The sequence below is a fragment of the Dermacentor variabilis genome, chromosome 4 (assembly GCF_050947875.1).
Source record: "Dermacentor variabilis isolate Ectoservices chromosome 4, ASM5094787v1, whole genome shotgun sequence".
NCBI classification, from domain to species: domain Eukaryota; kingdom Metazoa; phylum Arthropoda; class Arachnida; order Ixodida; family Ixodidae; genus Dermacentor; species Dermacentor variabilis.
Genome location: NC_134571.1, coordinates 235,785,245 through 235,805,791, shown reverse-complemented (window position 1 = coordinate 235,805,791; position 20,547 = coordinate 235,785,245). Strand labels below are relative to the sequence as shown.

The 20,547-nt window shown below is 47.2% G+C and overlaps 1 protein-coding gene across 5 annotated transcripts in view; it reads right to left on the bottom strand.

The window, feature by feature from the left end:
• The window catches only part of LOC142580215 (nitric oxide synthase-interacting protein), a 249,724-nt gene that overhangs the window by 142,751 nt on the left and 86,426 nt on the right, over positions 1 to 20,547 (bottom strand). The window lies entirely within an intron of this gene.

Sequence of the window (20,547 nt, the reverse complement as noted above, 5' to 3'; positions counted from 1 at the left end):
GGCCGATCGAACGAGGGCTGAGCGAGGTTCGTGGAAGGAGTCCCGAGAGGGCTATGTGGGTGTACCGCTGGGCAGCCTCAGGACGGGTCGTGAGCCACGAAACCGAGGTCCCGCCCGTGTCCCGTGCCTGGCCTAGTCCATAGATCTTGCAGTTCCTGTGCGCTCAGGAGTCTGGTACTCTCGCACTTCCGGCGTCGAAATCTTGAGCCACCAACGGCCACTGGGGGGGGGGGCATATGCCGCAACGCCCGGACTTTGCGCGTTATGGGGCGAGTTACTGAACTCCGTAGTATGCCACGTCGTAAGAGTTTATACGCTAGAAGATAATCTGCACTAGAGAATATTACTTGTTTATGTGTAAGAGAATAGTGTGCATTATATGTCCGCCTGTGCAATCCATCCCATTTACCGCCTTCGAGTCTTTTCTCACCGCACCGCACGTAAACAAATGTGACGGTCCACATGATTACTTTACATTAGCTGGCATCCGCAACAGGACTAAATTCTCGTAACACCTTTGAGAGTATCACTTTGTTCACGTGCGGTGTTTGAGGATGGACGACGAAAAATCGATAGGCCTCGGTAATGAGTTGGGACTCACAGGCAAGGCAATACAGCAGTGGATGGATGAGGAGCATAGCAGAGAAAGAGAACGCTGTTCACAACAGTGTGAGGCTGCCAAAGAGGACGATGCATGAGAGTTAGAGTGGCAAGCTGGAGAACGCCAGTTGTTGGAATTACAGCTGCGTGTGCATGAACTGCAACAGGCAAGTCAGGCAGTCACAGCCGACTCAAATGAATGGGAAGCGAATAATCAAGGTTTCTGGAGCCTACACAAATTAATTTGAGCGTTCAATGAAACTCGGGATGAGCTTGACGCATACATTCAAAGGTTTGAGCAAGTGGCCAGAGACCAAGGGCGGCCTAGCGACAAGTGGGCCCTGTCTCCGAGTTTGTGCTAACGGGGGAAAGCTCTCACTGTCGTCGAGCGCATGTCCACTGAAGATGCGACTGATTTTGCTAAACTTAAGGCAACATTGCTCCAGAGGTTTCGATTTACGGAAGAGGGCTATCAAATCAAATTTCGAGAGGCTAAGCCCGACAATGGCGAAACAAGTCACCAATTTACAGGCAGGCTGCTTGGGTATTTTGATCACTGGCAGAGTTGGTCAAAACCGAAAAGACTTATGATGCTTTGAGCAACCAGGTTGTCTTTGAACAATTCATGCGATGATGTGACCAGAAGCTTGCCATCTTTCTGAAGGAGCGAAGTTGCATAGGTCTTGACAGTTTGGCAGAAACAGCAGATCACTATCTCGAAGCGCAAGGCCTGACAAATCTGACTAGAGATTGAGAAGAAAAGGTGTATGTGAAGAGTGGGACGCATGCTAATGAGATATCACGCGGTCAAGCGAAACCCCATTGCTTCATATGCAACAAGCGAGGACACAAGCCGTCAGACTTCTGGTCTAGGACTAGCGGATCTAATGCTACGACCGGTTGGAAAGGGAAGAAGCATGAGCATGGATCGGAATGCTTTACCAAAAACCCAAAGGACCGCAACGAGGCTTTGTGTTCTTTCTGAAGCTGGCCAACCAACCAAAGAAGATAGGCGGCAAGAACAGCGCACACATGCTGTAAACACTTAAGACTGCAGTTCTAGAAAGATTGGTTCAGGTGCGCAAAGCACCGTTGGGCCAAAACTACGAACAGAAGGAATGCCGAAAGCAAAAGGTCATCTAGAAGGACAACCCGTAACTGTTTTGAGAGATATCGGTTGCAACATTGTCGTAGTAAAACGCTCTCTTATGCCAGCCGACAAGTTCACTGAGGAAACACGCACTGTCTATTTATTAGATAGTTCTGCACAATACCTTCCCGAAGCTGAAGTCCAAGTTGACTGTCCATTCTTTATAGGCACTGTGCGTGCCATATGCATGGAGCGTCCATTGTATGATGTTGTTCTGGGCAACGTTAACGGTGCTTGCCCCTCTCTCGAGCTACCTGGAGGCACAGATGTGAAGATGCGAGCCTACCGCAGTATACAGTGAAACCTCTTTAATCCGTCGTTGGCCGGAGCTTGAAAAAAGTATGTACTAAACGGTAGTACTGTTTAACCGAAATACCATGAGATCGTGCCCATTTAACTGTCAAAAACGGAACTCGGAGAGAGTGCGATGAAAAGGGGAAAAAAACAACATGCAGTATTTATTCACTTCACGCGACAAAAGCGTTATTTTCTTTGGATGCCACAGCGGCCTAGCAGCGACGACAGCGGCCTCAAACTTACTGAAGCTGCATTCCAGCTTTTCAGCCAGAAACACCCGCATGGCAGAGTCATCGTTGGTGTTACGTATTCTCCGTGCACGTACAGGATAGCGCTGCAGAAGTCGTGAGGCGCCTTTTTCATTGTGGGGTGCTGTTCTCGTGGCGACGATTGCATTCATGAGGCTGACGTAACGCGCAGCTTCTGACACTGTCGGGCCTAAATCGCCTGTGCTGTCACTTTTCATGTTGCCCTCATCACTGTCACTAGTCGACACTTGGGCAGCAACAGAGACAACGATGGCGAAGAGTCGAACGTCGTAGCCGACATCACTTCGCGGTCGCAGCAGCGCTGCCGAACAACTCCTTCCCATTCAAAATGCCGCACACCGTAGTCAACAGTAGACTCATATTGGATGCCAGCGCAGACTTCATGTCACGTTCGATAGCATGAACGATGCCTAATTTTTCTTCTGTGCAGAGCACATGGCGTCTTTATCTGAGCTTCAGCATGATGCGAGTCCTCACTTGCATGAAACCAGAACCATAGAATTTTTGTAGGAAACTCTATGGCCACAACAACGCTCTCTGCCATGGCATCGAAATGATGTTGATGTTGATGTGGCTTCACGCGCAAACGCACAAGGTGCTTGGAGGTCGTTGTTCCAATCTCTGAGGCTTGTTGTTCTGCCGAGCCATCCAATGGAGACGACGCACCGCTGTGTGTGCGCGACGAAAAGTGGAAACACTACGTGTTAACCGACACGTACGCAATGAGCTGGTATGATTTATGCGGATACAAAGCACATTATGTTCAATGGCCGCTGAGTCGGGAATTTCACTTTGCTGCTTTTGAAATGATACTGTTTAGGCGGGTACAGTTTAACGAGGTTTTACTAATTGCCAAGAAAGTACTGAGGGTGAGCTGCATGACAAGGAGAAAACCTACCTAGTTCTAGATACTACTATAGTTGCTGCGTCACATTCCCTTGCAACAAGGCTGCCAGCGTGATCTGCCACTGTCACATTTATACTACTGAATGATATCCTCTTCCAGCGTTATAAATCTGCCACAAAAAGAGAAATCGAGTAGCTTGTTGTTCCGAGAGATCTTTGGTGTTCCGTCCTGAAGATAGTGCATATACTCTCTGGTCATCAAGGGACAAAGAGAACGGCTGACAGGGTCTCAGAAGAAAGGTACTGCAGTAAAACACGTTGTGGGGCTAGTTGGTGCATAGCTTTCAATAGGTGAAGCGCCAATAGCGCCTTGTCCTGTCTCTATTTCTTCTTGTGTGCCGTCACTATTGGCACTTCACCTATTGAAAGTCTCAGAAGAATTCTACTGGCCTGGCGTCCAAGCAGATATCACCCGATTCGTGAAATCATGCGGCATTTGTCAGAGGACCATACTAAAACACCTGGTAAGAAGTGTGTACCTCTTGAAAACATGCCGATAATGAATACTCCATTCCAGCGAGTCGCTATTGATATTACCGGACCACTTTCCCCTACTTCCGCTAATGGTAACCAATTTGTTCATACTATGGTGGATTTCGCAACACTTTACCTAGACGCAGTTGCTTGACAATGCTTGACCAAGCATTGACACACAAAAGATTGCCGAGGCATTGCTCGCAATGTTTTCCCGCATTGGAATTCCACGAGAAATAGTTGCCGACCAAGGTACACAATTCACCTCACAACTCATGAAAGAGCTAAGCCGGCTGCTTTCCTTTAAACGATTACCCACTACAACATACCATCCAATGGCAAATGGCTTAGTGGAATGTTTTAACAGAACGTTGAAGCAAATGATTTGGCGAATGTGTCAAAAAGGCCCCAAAAACTGGGATCCATATTTGGCACCTCTGCTTTTCGTGTACAAAGAAGTCCCACAGACCAGCTTGGGCTTCTCACCTTTTGATCTCCTTTATGGCCCTTAAGTATGAGGACTGATGACCATCCTGAAAGAGCTTTGGTTGAAGAGACCAAAACGATGTATGGCTACGTAGTACAGCTGCAAGAACGGCTGCAGCAGACATGTCAACGAGCCCACGAGCAGCTTCAAAAAGCGAAGGTTGCACAAAAACAATATGATCGCAAGGCAAAGGCACGCCATGTTGTCATGGGAGACAAAGTATTACTGTTGCTACCATGTTAGGCATGGTACCCTGATGCGTGCCTACCATGTTAGGCATAGTAGGCACGCATGTTCTACCCATCATCACAAACAATTTGTAACCTGTACTCACAACGTTGTCTATGCCATCCCACTTTCACGCGGAAGAACGTATATTGGTCAAACTGGCAGATGCATCAATGAGAGATTAAAATAGCATTGATATAACGTCACTAGCGTAATCTCGGGTCATTTGGGTGTTCACTGCCGAGATTGTTCCTGCAAGCCCATGTTTGAAAGCACTTCCATTCTGTATAAGGCTCATAGCAGGATGACGAGGGAGATTGTGGAGGCATACGAGACTGCAAAATTAGAGCAAAAGTGCGTAAGCAAGCCTTCGGTGTCACTATCAGAAAAGGAGATACGATTCCTCGGTTTATCTTTGTGACCATTGCAGTACGTTTTCCCCATGCCTTGCACACGTGTGCGGTTCATCGAAATGCACCACTGAATGTTCTTTTTTTGTTGTTACATTTGTTTCCACTCGTACAGTATATATTTATCGATGCGTGCGAAAATAAAATCTATAGTTGAAAGTAAAGCGCTGTGTCTGTGTATCTGTTTCTTTCTACGTCCTCATTCAGTCCCGCTTATACACTCTACCATGGATTACTTTACACTTCACAACTATATTAAAGGATCCCTATCCTTGTCTTCTCCGTCGATTCGTAAACTAGCATATGAAATTTTCAGCCGTATCAAATTAGAATATGCGTCTACAATTTGAAATCCGCATCAAAAGTACTTGATTGACACTTTAGAAGCTACTCGAAATCGTGCCTCCTGTTTTATCTTATCGAATTATGACAACACTATAGACGTTACTAACTTGAAATTATCTATTGGTCTGTCCCTTTTAGCATCAAGTGAAATTTCACAACTCTGCCTGTTCGATAAATTGTACTATAACTTTCCTGACCTTCATTCCTCGCTTTTATTTCCACCCGTGCACTCATCACATCGTCTACTCAATTCTTTAAGTATCCAATGCGTTCATGGTTCTACTAATGCTTTCAACAAATCTTTCCTTCCCGTTGCAATAGAACAATTGAACTCACTTCCGGAATCCGTCATTGTACAGCGAAATTTTTCGAAATTTCGAGTTACTAACCACCCATATTTTCAACTAATCATGCAAAAGCCTGTTCTTTTAATGCATATTTTTACTGTATTTTCAGTTGTTGCTTTTTGTTGCTTTGAACATTGTTACGAACGGTCTGCAAGGGTACCGACCTACAAACTTTTCCCAGCCAGCTGCTGCTGCAGGGGCAGTGAGCTTCCCAGAAACGACCTTGGAACCCTTCCCCACCTGCTGCGGCGACTCGCTTTGTAGGGGCGACAATGTGCCGCATCAACACCCCCTCGGTGCCGCTATGACTAAACGCAGTCGGCGGACCAAATATTGTTAGTGGATTTGCCGTCGCCATCACAGCTTGTTTGAAGTGGTGGAAATCCTGGGAGAAGATGTCTTGCGGCCGTCTCACGGGGCTTAGAAGTCATGGACAGACACGGTGGCCATTGTCTGCGGAGTCAACCCTGGGATGAAGAGGCACTTGCTCGGGTCAAGCACCGTGTCTGTGAGAACCCTCTGACATTGGTGCGGTCAGTGCAACCTGTGCAGAAGTGAGTGCGTAAACCCTCCCCCTCAAAGGCGGATCGGCTACGATGACTTTGGATGCTCCGAATTGGTCGGCGGTGAACTGCCGTTTTCCCTCACCTAGGGATCTAGGGAGGACAGAGTGTATTTAAGGAGCCGTTGGCGGCTCCTCAGTGTGCATTCCTCTTTCAGTCATGTTAGACTGATGAACTGTAACATTCTCCTGTAAATACTGTAAATAAACCCATATTCCTCGTTCTCAATGAAACAAGTCTCTCCCTTCAACAACGTCTTCAGCGTGGATAAGTTGGACGACGGCATGGATGGACCAGCTACCACCTATTTCATTGCCGACCCCAATCCTTACAACAAGACTATTCCTGTGATGTTTGTATTGACACGTGTACTTGTCATTATCGGGCGACACGTATTGCCACCTAACAAATGTTATCGCACAGCACGGGACGCGCCTGCATGTATCCGAAGTTTCTGGAAAGTTATCGATGCTTCTATCCGCTGTCTGTTGTCGCCGAACCTTGTGTTATCTGAATTCATCGCTTGACACGAATGGTGTAGAACTTTGTAGTAGGCATGCGGGTCCCAACGGTTAATCTGGAACATTCGATGACTGATCTATAAAAGCCGACGCCCTTGACCCGCTGATCAGATTTCCGACGATCACCGAGCGTGTTCGCCGCTATCGTTGTGCTATAAGTGTAGCCTGTTTTGTGTGCACAGCTTCACCCAATAAAAGTTAGTTTTGTCGTTCACAGTATTGCTACTGTGTTATTCAACGTCACCACCATGTGACATCTGGTGGAGGTGCTTTACGTTCATGTACCGGATGCCCCCGACAAGCCGTAATTCAAGCCCGGACCGCAAAGACAACACCAGCGCCGTCCCGGAACATCGAGCAAGCCGTCGTCTTCAACAGCTGCCCCCGGAGCACGGACTGCTACCTGAGACCAAGAAGATTGTGTCCAAGGCAACTCCAATGGCAGCCCCAGCGTCCCCCATCGTGCTGCAGCAACCCAGGGAACCACCGACATTCCACGGTTCCACATTTGAGGACCCGGAAAGCTGGCTGGAAACGTATGAGAGGGTCGCTACGTTTAACAGCTGGGCAAGCGACGACAAGCAGCAACATGTTTATTTCGCATTGGAGGACGCCGCCAGGACGTGGTTCGAGAATCGAGAAGCCACCTTGACTACGTGGGACCTGTTCCGAAGCGGCTTTCTGCAAACATTTACAAGCGTCGTGCGAAAAGAGCGAACCCAAGCTCTACTGGAGACCAGAGCGCAGCTGCCGAACGAGACGATCGCGATCTTCACTGAGGAAATGAACCGTCTGTTCCGCCACGCCGACCCGGAAATGTCCGAGGAGAAGAAAGTCCGCCTGCTGATGCGTGGTGTAAAGGAGGAACTTTTCGGCGCAATTAAACGAAGTCCACCAACGACCGTAGAAGAGTTCCTTCGCGAGGCCACCAGCATTCAGAAGACACTCGAAATGCGGAACCAGCAATTCAACCGCCGCACGAGCTCAACAAACTACGCCGGAGTTCAGTCACTGGCCACCGACAACCTGAGCGAGACCATCAGGGCAGTCGTACGAGAGGAGCTTCAAAGGATCTTCCCTTCATCGCAACCTCAAGCGGCCACAGTCGCCGAAATTGTCAAAGAAGAAGTTCAGCGATCGCCCGGAGTTCCCGAGTTACAACCACAATCATCGCAGCCCCAGCCAGAAGCGATGACCTACGCCGCCGTCGCCCGCCGTCAAGGTCCCCCTCAACGACCGCGCCAGGGCCCTGCAACGCCACAATTCCGTCGACCACCGCCACCGCCGCCAGCACGCCCACCCGTCGCCCAGCGCAGCTACCCGAGGAAGACAGACATTTGGCGAGCCCCCGACCACCGCCCGCTCTGCTATCAATGCGGAGAAGCCGGCCATGTGTATCGCCGAAGCCCATACCGCGACTTGGGACTGAGAGGGTTCGCCGTCAATGCGCCGCGTCCACAGCTTGGAGAGCGCCCACATGACATCGCCGACTACCTCGCCGCTACTCAATGGAGCCCTCAACAACCGTCCCGTTCGCCGTCACCAGGCCGCTACCTGTCGCCGCAGCGCCGACTATACACCGGCCCAGCCCGCAGACGCTCTGCGAGCCCATATCAGGAAAACTAAAAGCAGCAACCGATGGAGGTGCGGTTGCTGTTCGTCGAACTGACGAAGATCCTCCGCCGCCGACGAAGACGACGAAGAAACCATCTCGACGACCTAATGACGACACGCCGCCGTCCCGAAGAAGTCGGGAAGCCAGGACTACACCGACGAAAGACGACTTGACGACGCGACGTTCCAGCTTCAGTTCAACACGACGCAGCCGTGATCCGACGCCAAGACCCAACTGCAACGCCAGACGAAGAACCACCGACCTCAACGTGTTTCTCGACGGCCACGCAGTCACTGCCTTAGTCGAAACAGGGGCCGATTACTCCGTAATGAGTGGACACATCGCCGCCCAGTTGAAGAAGGTTAAGACTGCATGGGAGGGTCCCCAAATTCGACCACTGGAGGACACCTCATTAAGCCGACTGGAATCTGCAAGGCAAGAATTACTGTTCATCACCGGACTTACCCTGCCACCTTCGTTATCCTCCAACAGTGTTCGCGAGACGTCATTCTCGGCATGGACTTTAACACGGCGCAATCACTGACCTGAAGTCGAAGTCCATAACGCTGTCGGAAGATCGAACGATACCGCCGGAGAGCTCTAGTAGTCACCATGCCTTAAATGTGCTCGAAAGTCAAGTCAGCATCCCGACTCGCTCCAGCATTTTCATATCCATAGGCACCAAAACGCCTGCCGACGTAGAAGGCGTCATCGAGGGTGACCAACGTCTACTACTAGACCGTGAAATTTGCGCCGCAAGAGGGATCGCTCGACCGCATGGAGGGAAAACTGAAGTGTTGCTGACAAACTTCAGCCAGGAGTTCAAGCACATCAACAAGGGCACGGCGATCGCGTACATCGAGGAAATTGTGGAAACCAGTAATGCATTTGTCCTCTCAGATTCCGCCGCATCTACCCCGACGACCACGGTTCCCGAACCAGACTACGACATTAACCCAAGTCTTCCAGTGATTAAGCAGCAACAGCTCAGAAGTCTGCTTCGACGATACAAAGGCTGCTTTTCGACGTCATCAAGGCTTCGACAAACACCAGTTGCAAAGCATCGCATAATCACCGAGGGGTGCGCTTGAACACTCCGCCAGAGCCCTTACCGAGTTTCGCCGCGAGAACATGAAGCTATAAGAGAACAAGTCGACGAAATGCTGCGCGATGACATCGTCCAGCCGTCGGTAAGCCCATGGGCATCCCCTGTTGTCCTGGTGAAGAAAAAGGACGGAACCTTACGTTTCTGCGTCAATTATCGTCGACTGAACAAGATCACAAAGAAGAGTGTATACCCCCTACCACGGATAGACTAGATCGGCTCTGCAACGCAAAATACTTCTCGTCGATGGATCTCAAGTCTGGCTACTGGCAAATAGAAGTCGACGAGAGAGATCGCGAAAGGACCACATTCATCACGCCAGACGGCCTCTACGAGTTCAAGGTCATGCCATTCGGACTCTGCTCGGCGCCTGCAACATTCCAGCACGTCATGGACACGGTGTTAGCAGGAGTGAAGTGGCAGACCAGTCTTGTTTACTTAGATGACGTCGTCGTCTTCGCCGAAAATTTCGACGATCACCTTAGGCGGCTTGCGACAGTACTAGAGGCCTTCAAGTCATCAGGGCTCACTCTGAAGCCAGAAAAGTTCCGCTTCGCTTACGATGAGCTTCTGTCCCTAGGCCACGTCATCAGCAAATCCGGAGTATGCCCCGACCCACAGAAAACAGCTGCCATCGCAAAGTTCCCGCAGCCCATCGACAAGAACGCTGTGCATAGATTTCTTGGCAGGTGTGCCTACTACAGGCGATTTGTCAAGGACTTTTCACGTATCGCTGAGCCGCTGACACAGCTAACTAAATGTGACGTCGAGTTCAAGTGGGAAACGCCGCAGGCCGACGCATTTCAAGAACTCAAACGACGCATGCAGTCGCCGCCCGTACTTGCGCACTTCGACGAGCACGCCAATACCGAAATCCACACTGACACCAGTAGCCTAGGCCTCGGTCACGTGCTAGTCCAGAGGAAAGATGGTCATGAACACGTGATAGCTTACGTTAGCCGGTCGTTGTCAAAAGCGGAAGGCAATTATTCTACAACCGAAAAGGAATGCCTCGCCATTGTTTAGGCTACAGCGAAATTTCGCCCGTACCTATATGGCAGGCCATTCAAAGTCGTCAGCGACCATCACGCTTTGTGTTGGCTAGCAAACTTAAAGGATCCTTCAGGAGTGCTGGCGCGGTGGAGCCTAAGACTGCAAAAATATGATATCACTGTAACCTATAAGTCCGGACGAAAACACTCTGATGCTGATTGCCTATTACGCGCCCCCATTCACTCGCCGCCGCAAGATGACGAAGATGACGACGCCTTCCTCGGTATTTTAAGCGCAGAAGACTTCGCTGAACAGCAGCGAGCAGACCCGGAGTTGAAAAACCTCATCGAGTATTTGGAAGGGCACACCGACGTTGTCCCTAGGGCATTTAAGCGAGGATTATCTTCGTTCTCGCTTCAAGACAACCTAATCGTAAAGAAGAACTTCTCACCAGTGCGCGCCAACTACCTTCTTGTTGTCCTGTCGGGACTGCGTCCAGAAGTATTGCACGCCCTACACGACGATCCAACCACTGGGCACCTTGGATTCTCCCGGACGCTGTCGAGGATACAGGAAAGGTATTACTGGCTGCGCCTGACCGCCGACGTCGCCCATTATGTCAGAACATGTCGTGATTGTCAGCAACGCAAGACACCACCGACAAGGTCAGCGGGATCACTGCAGCCGATCGAGCCTCCTTGCCGACCATTCCAGCAGATCGGGATAGACTTGTTGGGACCCTTTCTGACGTCAGCAACCGGAAATAAGTGGATCGTCGTGGCAACGGACTACCTCACCCGCTTCGCTGAAACTAAAGCACTGCCGAAAGGTAGCGCCACCGAAGTAGCGAAATTCTTTGTCGAAAACATCCTGCTGCGACATGACGCCCCAGAAGTCCTCATCACCGACAGAGGAACGGCCTTTACAGCGGAGCTCACCCAGGCCATTCTGCAATACAGTCAGACAAGGCACAGGAGGACAACTGCCTACCACCCACAGACGAATGGTCTTACGGAGTGGCTGAATAAGACCCTCGCCGACATGCTAGCAATGTACGTCGACGTCGAACACAACACCTGGGATGCCGTCCTGCCGTACGTAGCATTCGCTTACAACACGGCAGTGCAAGAAACAACACAGATCACGCCGTTCAAGTTGGTTTACGGCAGGAACCCGACGACGACGCTCGACGCAATGCTGCTGCACGTAACTGACGAAGAGAATCTTGACGTCGCTACCTATCTCCAGCGCGCCGAAGAAGCCCAACAGCTCGCCCGCCTACGGATCAAAAACCAGCAGCGTACCGACAGCCGACACTACAACCTCCGACGACGCTTCGTCGAGTACCAGCCCGGCAACCGTGTTTGGGTATGGACCCCGATACGCCAACGAGGACTGAGTGAGAAACTATTGCGAGGCTATTTCAGACCCTACAAGGTCATCCGACGTATTGGCGCACTGGACTATGAGGTCGTGCCAGACGGCATTTCGCATTCACAGCGACGTCGCGCACGACCTGAAGTGGTCCACGTGGTGCGTCTTAAACCATTTTACGGACGCTAACGAACTGTCCTTATTTTGTTTTTTCTTTGCTACGGCGTGCTTATTTATTACTATCGTTTGTTTGCAGCATCGGGTCGATGCTTTTTAAGAGGGGGGTATTGACACGTGTACTTGTCTTTATCGGGCGACACGTTTTGCCGCCTAACAAATGTTATCGCACAGCGCGGGACTCGCCTGCATGTATCCGAAATTTCTGGAAAGTTATCGATGCTTCTATCCGCTGTCTGTTGTCGCCGAACCTTGTGTTATCTGAATTCATCGCTTGACACGAATGGTGTAGAACTTTGTAGTAGGCATGCGGGTCCCAACGGTTAATCTGGAACATTCGATGACTGATCTGTAAAAGCCGACGCGCTTGACCCGCTGATCAGATTTCAGACGATCGCCGAGCGTGTTCGCCGCTATCGTTGTGCTATAAGTGTAGCCTGTTTTGTGGGCACAGGTTCGCTCAATAAAAGTTAGTTTTGTTGTTCACAGTATTGCTACTGTGTTATTCAACGTCACCACCACGTGACATTATTATTTTGTGCCCCCCCTTATGTGGTACCCGACGGGGGCCCTTAAGGGAATAATAAATTATGACGATGCTGCTGCTGCTGCTGATGATGATGAAGCCGTAACAATCCACGCTACACTGTTTAACAAGTTGGTAACGGTTTGCTCTTTGTAAATCCCTCTTAATCATAATCTAACCATGGTTGAGTTTGAGGACCTGATAGACCAGCTTAAGGAGCCCTACATAATACTAGGAGACCTGAATGCCCACAGTACACTTTGGGGTGACCCGTGCTGTGACTCGAGAGGATGTCTCAGAAAATTTTCTAATTTCAACTAGGGCATGTCTTTTTAACAAAAAAAAGAACCTACATTCTATAGCTCAAAAGGATAGAAAGTTGGGCGAGTTGGTACGGTAACATGATCTTGGATTGCAGCGTGAAGTGAACAGACGCAGAAAGGAGCAGACCAGGACGAGCGCTAACTCTCAACTAAATTTTTATTAGAACGAAGAACATATATATATATAGATGATTGCAAAAACGCAGCATAAGAATGTGACAATGTAAAAAAAAAACATCGGTTAAACATATCAGGAGGTATGGAAGTCAAAGAAGGAAACACAAAAAAAACATTACTTCAGATTAGTGCACGTATTGTAAAGGTACTAAAATTCGCAATTTAACAGACAAAGATGCATGGCAAACGCAAGTGTCTCCTAATCTTTTGATGTGGAGTGCCTCTACTATTTCCCGTGTGGTTTGGCATTTGTGTATGGAAAGAATTTTTGTGTCTTCAAAGAAAGGTTTACAACCACGATTGAAACAATGTGACGCTAAATGTGATGCATGGTCAGAGCGGCAGCTGCATTAATATTAGACTAAAAGAACACAAACATTCACTAATTATTACTGATTATGCTAATTATAACACTGATTATGAGGCACAACGTAGTGGAGGACTCCAGAAATTTTGACCACCTGGGGTTCTTTAATGTGCACTTAAATCTAAGTACATGGGTGTTCTTGCATTTCACCCTCATCGAAATGCGGCCCATGGCCGGGATTTGATCCTGCGACCTCGTGCTCAGCAGCCCAATGCCATAGCCACTGAGCAACCATGGTGGGTACAGAAAATCTAACTGCTTTCAAGCGAGCGAAGGCTAGTGGAAGGCACATCTAGCGTGAAGCCAAGAGAGAAATCTGGAGAAGCTATCCATCACACATAACCTCATATGAAAGTAAAAAGGTCTATTCGAGGATGCGAAAGCTCAAGGGCCACGCTCCTAGCCCACTCCCATTGGTAATTAATCTGGGCAACACACTGGAACAACAAGCTGACACACTAGGTGAGCATTTTGAAAACATTTCTGGTTCACTTCATTATACAAAAGAGTTTTCAGTGCACACAACACAGGCTGAACGCAGACCACTTCTTTCCCACAAATGAAGTCGAGATAACAATACACAAGTTAAACATAGCTCTAAACAGCTGCCGAAGTTCAGCTCCTGGAAGGACCAGATCCGTTACGACATGCTAAATAAACTGCCACAGCAGGCACTTGAGTGCTTACTGGGCCTCCTTAATAAAATTTTTGGTGCTGGCTGTTTGCCCAACAGCTGGAAAGAGGCAATCGTTACACCGATCCTCAAACAAGGCAAAGATCCCTCCATGGTTGCAAATTATCGGGCGATAGCTCTTTAACTATTTGTTTATGCAAAGTGTTTAAAAAAATCGTGAATCGCTGCATTACACATTTTTTGGAATACAATGGTATACTAGATCCGCTACAAGCCGATTTTCGTGCAGGTACATCAACAACTGACAACTTAGTCCTCCTCGAATCATACATATGAGATGCCTTTGTCCATAATCAGTACTGTCTTTCGGTATTCTTTGATCTCGAAAAGGCATATGATACAGCATGGCAGTATGGCATAGTGGAAGACTTGACCGCATATGGAATAAATGGAAACATGCTCCAAGTCATACAGAGCTACCTCTCTGATCGAAAGTTTTGGGTGGGGATAGGTAACAGACTATCTCAAACTTTTCTGCAATGGAGTTTGCCAGGGAGATGTACTTGGCTGTACGCTGTTCATTGTAAAAATGAATTCGCTTCGAACTTTTGTACCACCAACAATCGCCTACTCGGTCTACGTAGATTATCTGCAAGTGAGCTTTAAATCTTGCAATTTATCCATATGTGAACGTCAGGTTCAGCTTTGTGTAAATAGACTATCGAGATGGGAAAATGAGAATGGTTTCTGCTTTAATACAGAAAAAACATGCGTACTATTTACAAGAAAAAAAGGCCTGCGCCCTGGTCTATCTATTGAACTAAATGGACACAAAGCGACGGTCAAAAGCGAACATAAATTTCTTGGCATCATTTTTGATAGCAAACTTACATTTATTCCATACATCAAGAATTTAAATCTAAAATGCCTCAAGTTGATAAATGTCATAAAGATCCTTGCTGATTATTCCTGAATAACTGACAAGCAATGTCTGCTATCACTCTTCAATAGCCTTGTGAGGTCCCAAATGGACTATGGCAGCATAGTATTTCAGTCAGCGTCTAAAACAACATTAAAGATGCTTGACCACATATACCATTTAGGCATTCGGCTAGCCACTGGTGCTTTTCAGACCAGCCCTGCTCAAAGTCTTTATGCCAAGTCCAATCAGTGGCCCTTGGAGTATCAGAGAACGAACATAGGAACTACATACGAGGTCTGTTAGGAAAGTGTCCGACACTTTCTTTTTTTTTTTTTTATCGCCTGAAGGATATGAAACAAGCGCAATTGCATCAGCCGACCTTAAACCTTTGTCCGCATGCGCAAATTTTTTCCCGCCTGCCGATAGCGTCAGTCACTGGGACGCAGTGTTTGAGTGAGGTAGTGCGCAGTGCTCTCGTCGGTTTTTTATTGCAAGGAAAATGGCGGAGCGACAGGAGCAGCGCTACTGCATCAAATTATGCCAGAAACTGGGCGACAGCCAATTGGAAACCATTCGGAAGATTCAGACAGCTTTTGGTGACGATGCTAAGAGCAGCACACAGATTAAGGAGTGGTGCAACCGGTTTAAAGACGGCAGCGCATCGGTGGAGAGTGAGCCACGCTCCGGTCGGCCATCGACAAGCTAAAATGACCATGTCATTGTCGAAGTGAATGCTGTGGTGATGCGGGACCGTCGTGTGACTATCCGAGAAATTGCAAAAGAGGTGGGCATCAGCACTTTTTCTGCACATTCCATTATGACCGAAGGTTTCGCCACAAGGAGAGTGGCGGCGAAATGCGTGCCGAAGCTGCTCACGGTGAAGCAAAAGCAACTTCGTGTTGAAGTCTCACAGGACGATGTATTCCACAAACAGTGATGTCAACTTCATGAACACCATAACCACTGGTGATGACTCTTGGGTGTACGATTACAACCCGCATACCAAATCCCAGTCGTCGCAGTGGAAGCATTCTACGTCACCAAGACAAAAGAAGGCCCGTCAAGTGCGCAGCAATGTGAAAGTGATGCTGACTGCTTTCTTTGACTCCCGCAATGTGGTGCACCACGAGTACGTACCACAGGGTCAAACAATCACCAAAGAGTACTACAGAGATGTCCTCTGTCGCCTACATGATGCTGTGCGGCCCAAGAGACCGGAGTTGTGGTCAACAGGAAATTGGCGCATCCATCACGACAATGCTCCTGCACATTCCTCGCATTTGATTCACACTTTTTTGACGAAAAACCTGACTCCTGTACTTCAACAGCCTCCTTACTCTCCTGATGTGGCCCCCTGCTACTTCTGGCTGTTTCCAAAAATCAAGAGGCCATTGAAAGGAGCACGATTTCAGACAAGAGAGGACATTATGGCTGCAACGATAGCTGAGCTAGACTCCATTCCGAAATTGGCCTTCTCGGAATGCTTCCAACAATGGCAGCACCGCTGGGAGAAGTGTGTGGAGGCTCAAGGAGACTACATTGAGGGTGATTCGGTTTCCAACGCTGCAGTTATGCCAGCTTTTTTTTCTTCGGCCAAAGGTCGGATACTTTTCTAACAGACCTTGTGTGCCCTCAACACAATGGCTCAGAGGGAATACCCATGCAGAACACTAATGGATGATCAAACATGGAACAGCTGTACATGAATAGGCCGTCACTAGCTCAGCCGTTTCCTCTGGCTGTCACGACTGCTGCCAAAAAATTGGGGCTTAGTTTTGCAGATCTCTAGAAAACTGGACCTAGTGATCTCATTGCTCCTTGGGGCCTCTGCCCAGTTCTGTGCGACATGTCTTTTAAAGCATTTCACAAGAAAAACGTGCCACGCGAGTCTATTATGCAACACTTCTTATCACTGGAAGACAAGTACAATGCAATGTCCTCTTTTATGGACGCTTCAGAGATGGCTAAGGCAGTCTCATGTGCTGCACATTGTCACTGCTATAATATTAGAAAAAACCCTCAATAGAAACTCCAGCATATTCACTGCCGAAGCATATGGTATAAGACTGGCTGTGGATCATATATGACAACAAAGCATACAAAAAGCTATTATCTACACAGATGCTCCAAGTGTCGTAACTGCATTAGCCGGGGGAAAGTTGAGGGATAACCCTGTTTTAATTCAGTTGCTGAAATCCATTTATGATGCTTACAATGAAAAACCGGTACCCAGCATACCTCGTGGTATGCTGGGTACCAGGAAATTGCGATATAACAGGAAACAAGGTGGCAGATCAAAATACAAGAAAAGCTGGTCTACGTGATGACATTGAAGTTACTAAGGCCTCTAGTCAAGATATTAAACCTTCCGTCCGTAACCAGCTATGCCAGCACTGGCAGCATCCTTGGGATAAAGAAACTGAAAGCAAATTAATAATAATAATATTAATAGTGATACCTTTATTCATAAAAACAAGTGGTACAAAGTACCAAAGCTTTAGGAAAAACGTTGCTACAAAAGCAACTTGACTGGTCCTAATAACCAGAGGGTCCAAAAGGCGGCAGACAGCAAGGAGTGAGAGAAAAGAAAGAAGAAGAAGAAAAAGAAAGGAAAGAGGAACAACGAAAAGGGAGAAAGGAAAGACGGGGTTCATGCTGGTGTATCTGACAAAAATTCAAGGGTTTTCAAGGACTTTCAAGGATCTGCGTGTGGATCTTCAAGGAACACACACAGGGCTATAATTACATACATGTATGTTTAATTATTGAATACGTACTGTGTCCCATGACAATTGCCCCTTCCCACGCTTCTAAAGCTTCACCGCAATACTTCACGTACGCTTCACCACGTAACATCTCCGTGCTGAGGCGCAGCTGCCTATCGGGAACCAGCATCATATGCAACGCGCCATGCTTTCTAAGCTTCGAAGCCATACGCGAGGATTACAGAGGCGGAGTTGATGCGATTACTGACAGTGGTGAATTATTTCAATGAAAAACACGGCACCGATTGGCAAGAACCCTAATAGCGGACGTCGAAGCAGCGAAGCCTAGTGTTGCCGCGGTGGTAGCTACGATTGCCATCGGATCGGCATGCAAGAGCGCTGATTCGAGGCGGCGAGACAATCAAAAAGGTGGTGATGGATCCGGAAAATCGGACAGCGAAGGGTTCTTGCGTCCGAGCCTTAAAGCCGTCCACGCTATCAGGCATTTCACAAAAATAGGGTGTCCGGAAAATCGGTTGTTGACTGCACACAGGCAGCCCCTCCAACCAACGACACGGTGTCAAAGACAATTCGTTATGAGTCCTCTCTTTTACTCGAGGCAGCAGTGGGGCGACTTTCGTGCCCTTTCAATAATATGACAGCCAATTTTCCCTGATTGAAGCACAAATTCCCTGAGTTTTCCCTTACACAATTAAAAATGCCTGAGAATTCCCGTTTCTTTGTTTAAACAAAATCGCAGCGGGAATTCAGGAGGGTTGAAATTTTCTTGAATACAATCACTGGAAGTTTATTAAAATAAAAATTTCGGAAATTCAAGGATTTTCAAGGATCTCCGTAAATTCCAGGACTTTCAAGGCCTTCAAAACGAGCTTTTCAAATTCAAGGGTTTTCAAGGGTTTCAAGGACCTGTACGAACCCTGGAAAGAGAGTAATGGCATGTAGTACACAGATCTCACTTAAACAATTTGCTTCGCACATGAAACAGCTTGGGAAAAACAAACAATATGGATATATAGATACACAAAACGGTTAAAATAAAGAAAGATTAGGTACATGGTTAGTTAAACTCAATTCTCGGGGCAATAGAAATTATACAGTTCTCTGCCAGAAGAATTAGGTACATTGATGGATGCAAATCTGAGATTATTCAGCAGAGTGGGGAGAGTGTGACAAGTCATTTGGTTACCATAGGTTGAACGCACATGCCAGTATTCCGGGGACCTGGTGTTATAACATGGGATGTTGTGTTTTAATCTAGCCAGAGATGAAACAAGGCTTAAGTTCTGTTTGGTTTCTTTTAGGTATCCAAGAGCAAGGCGGTAGTTAAACATATCACTGACTTTAATTACCCGAAGTTCTTAAATAGAGGCTCAGATGGGGAGTCAAAGGCAAACAATTACGCAAACAATTTTCTTTTGTATTACAAGCAAACGTTTAATATTTGTAACAGTAGTGGTGCCCCAAATAAGGCAGCAATAATGAAGGTGGCTCGCAAACAAAGCATTATAAATTAACATTTTAATCTTCCGAGGCATGTAGCGAATAGAGAAAATGCATCCAGTAATTTGGGAGAGTTTGCCTGCAAGAAAATCAATATGATCGCTCCAGCTCATATTTATATTTTCATCAAAAAAGACCCCCAAGTGTTTTCACAGAAAGGACGAGTTCAATTTTAGAAGACCCTAAGACCACGTCCCTACAAAGACAGGTATTCTTATTCTTCGGTTGAAATAAAACTGCCTTTTTTTTTTTCTGCCATAATCTTGAGAACATTTTCTAGAGACCATAAATATATTTTTTCCAAACAAGAGTTAGCCACTGACACTAGCTCCGGAGCATTATTGGACGAAAACAGAACAGTAGTGTCATCAGCATAGATTATGAATTTGGCATCGGGATCACTATTAACGAGATCATTGACGTAAAGATTAAACAGAAGAGGCCCAAGGATACTGCCCTGGGGAACACCTGCCGTGACGCAAGAAATGTTGGACCATTTGTTGTTAATGGACACATATTGGCATCTGTGCTGCAAGTATGACCGAAATAATTTTAAGGCAACACCGTGGATACCATAGTAGGTAAGTTTATTTAATAATAGTTCATCACTGATGGAGTCAAATGCCTCACTAAAGTCAATAAATACCCCTAAAGTAAGCTGGCGGTCCTCAAAATTCTGTAAAATGTATTCTTTCTGCTGAAGAAGTGCAAGCTGAGTCAATCTGTGTTTGCAAAAGGCATATTGCAAGTCAGTGAGCAGGTTTTTAGTTTCAAGAAAGATGTACAGATAAAAATTATTTTTTCTAAAGCTTTCAAAAAGATCGGGAGTATAGATATTAACCTGTACCTCGACATAGCTGTTTTATCACCTTTCTTGAATAAAACTAACACTTTTGCAGCTTGCATTTTACGTGGGAAGACGCCACTAGTGAGTGATAGGTTATAAATATGTGTTAACACTGGGGCAATTACATTGAGAACATATTTAACAGGTTTCATCTGCAAGTTACCTATATCGCATGTGCTACTGTCTTTTAAATTTGAAAAAATACAGATAAGTTCACCTTCATCAGTCAGCCGGAGAAAAACGGTCTCATGAGGCGCGGGTTTAATATAATGGCAGGTGCTGATATTTGTGGCCAACATACTAATGTTGGTGAAACAATCATTGAAAACATCAGGTAACATCAGCGCTAATATCAACCCCCCCATCTTTCTTAATAATAAATAACAGGGAGTAGGGCATCAGGTGAACGACCGAGTAGCGAATTGACCTTCTTCCATACTTTCCTACTATTGCTCGAACAGGAAAAAAAAAATTACATTATGGGGTTTAACATGCCAAAACCACTTTCTGATTATGAGGCACGCCGTAGTGGAGGACTCCGGAAATTTCGACCACCTGGGGATCTTTAACGTGCACCTAAATCTAAGCACACGGGTGTTTTCGCATTTCGCCTTCATCTAAATGCGGCCGCCATGGCCGGGATTCGATCCCGCAACCTCGTGCT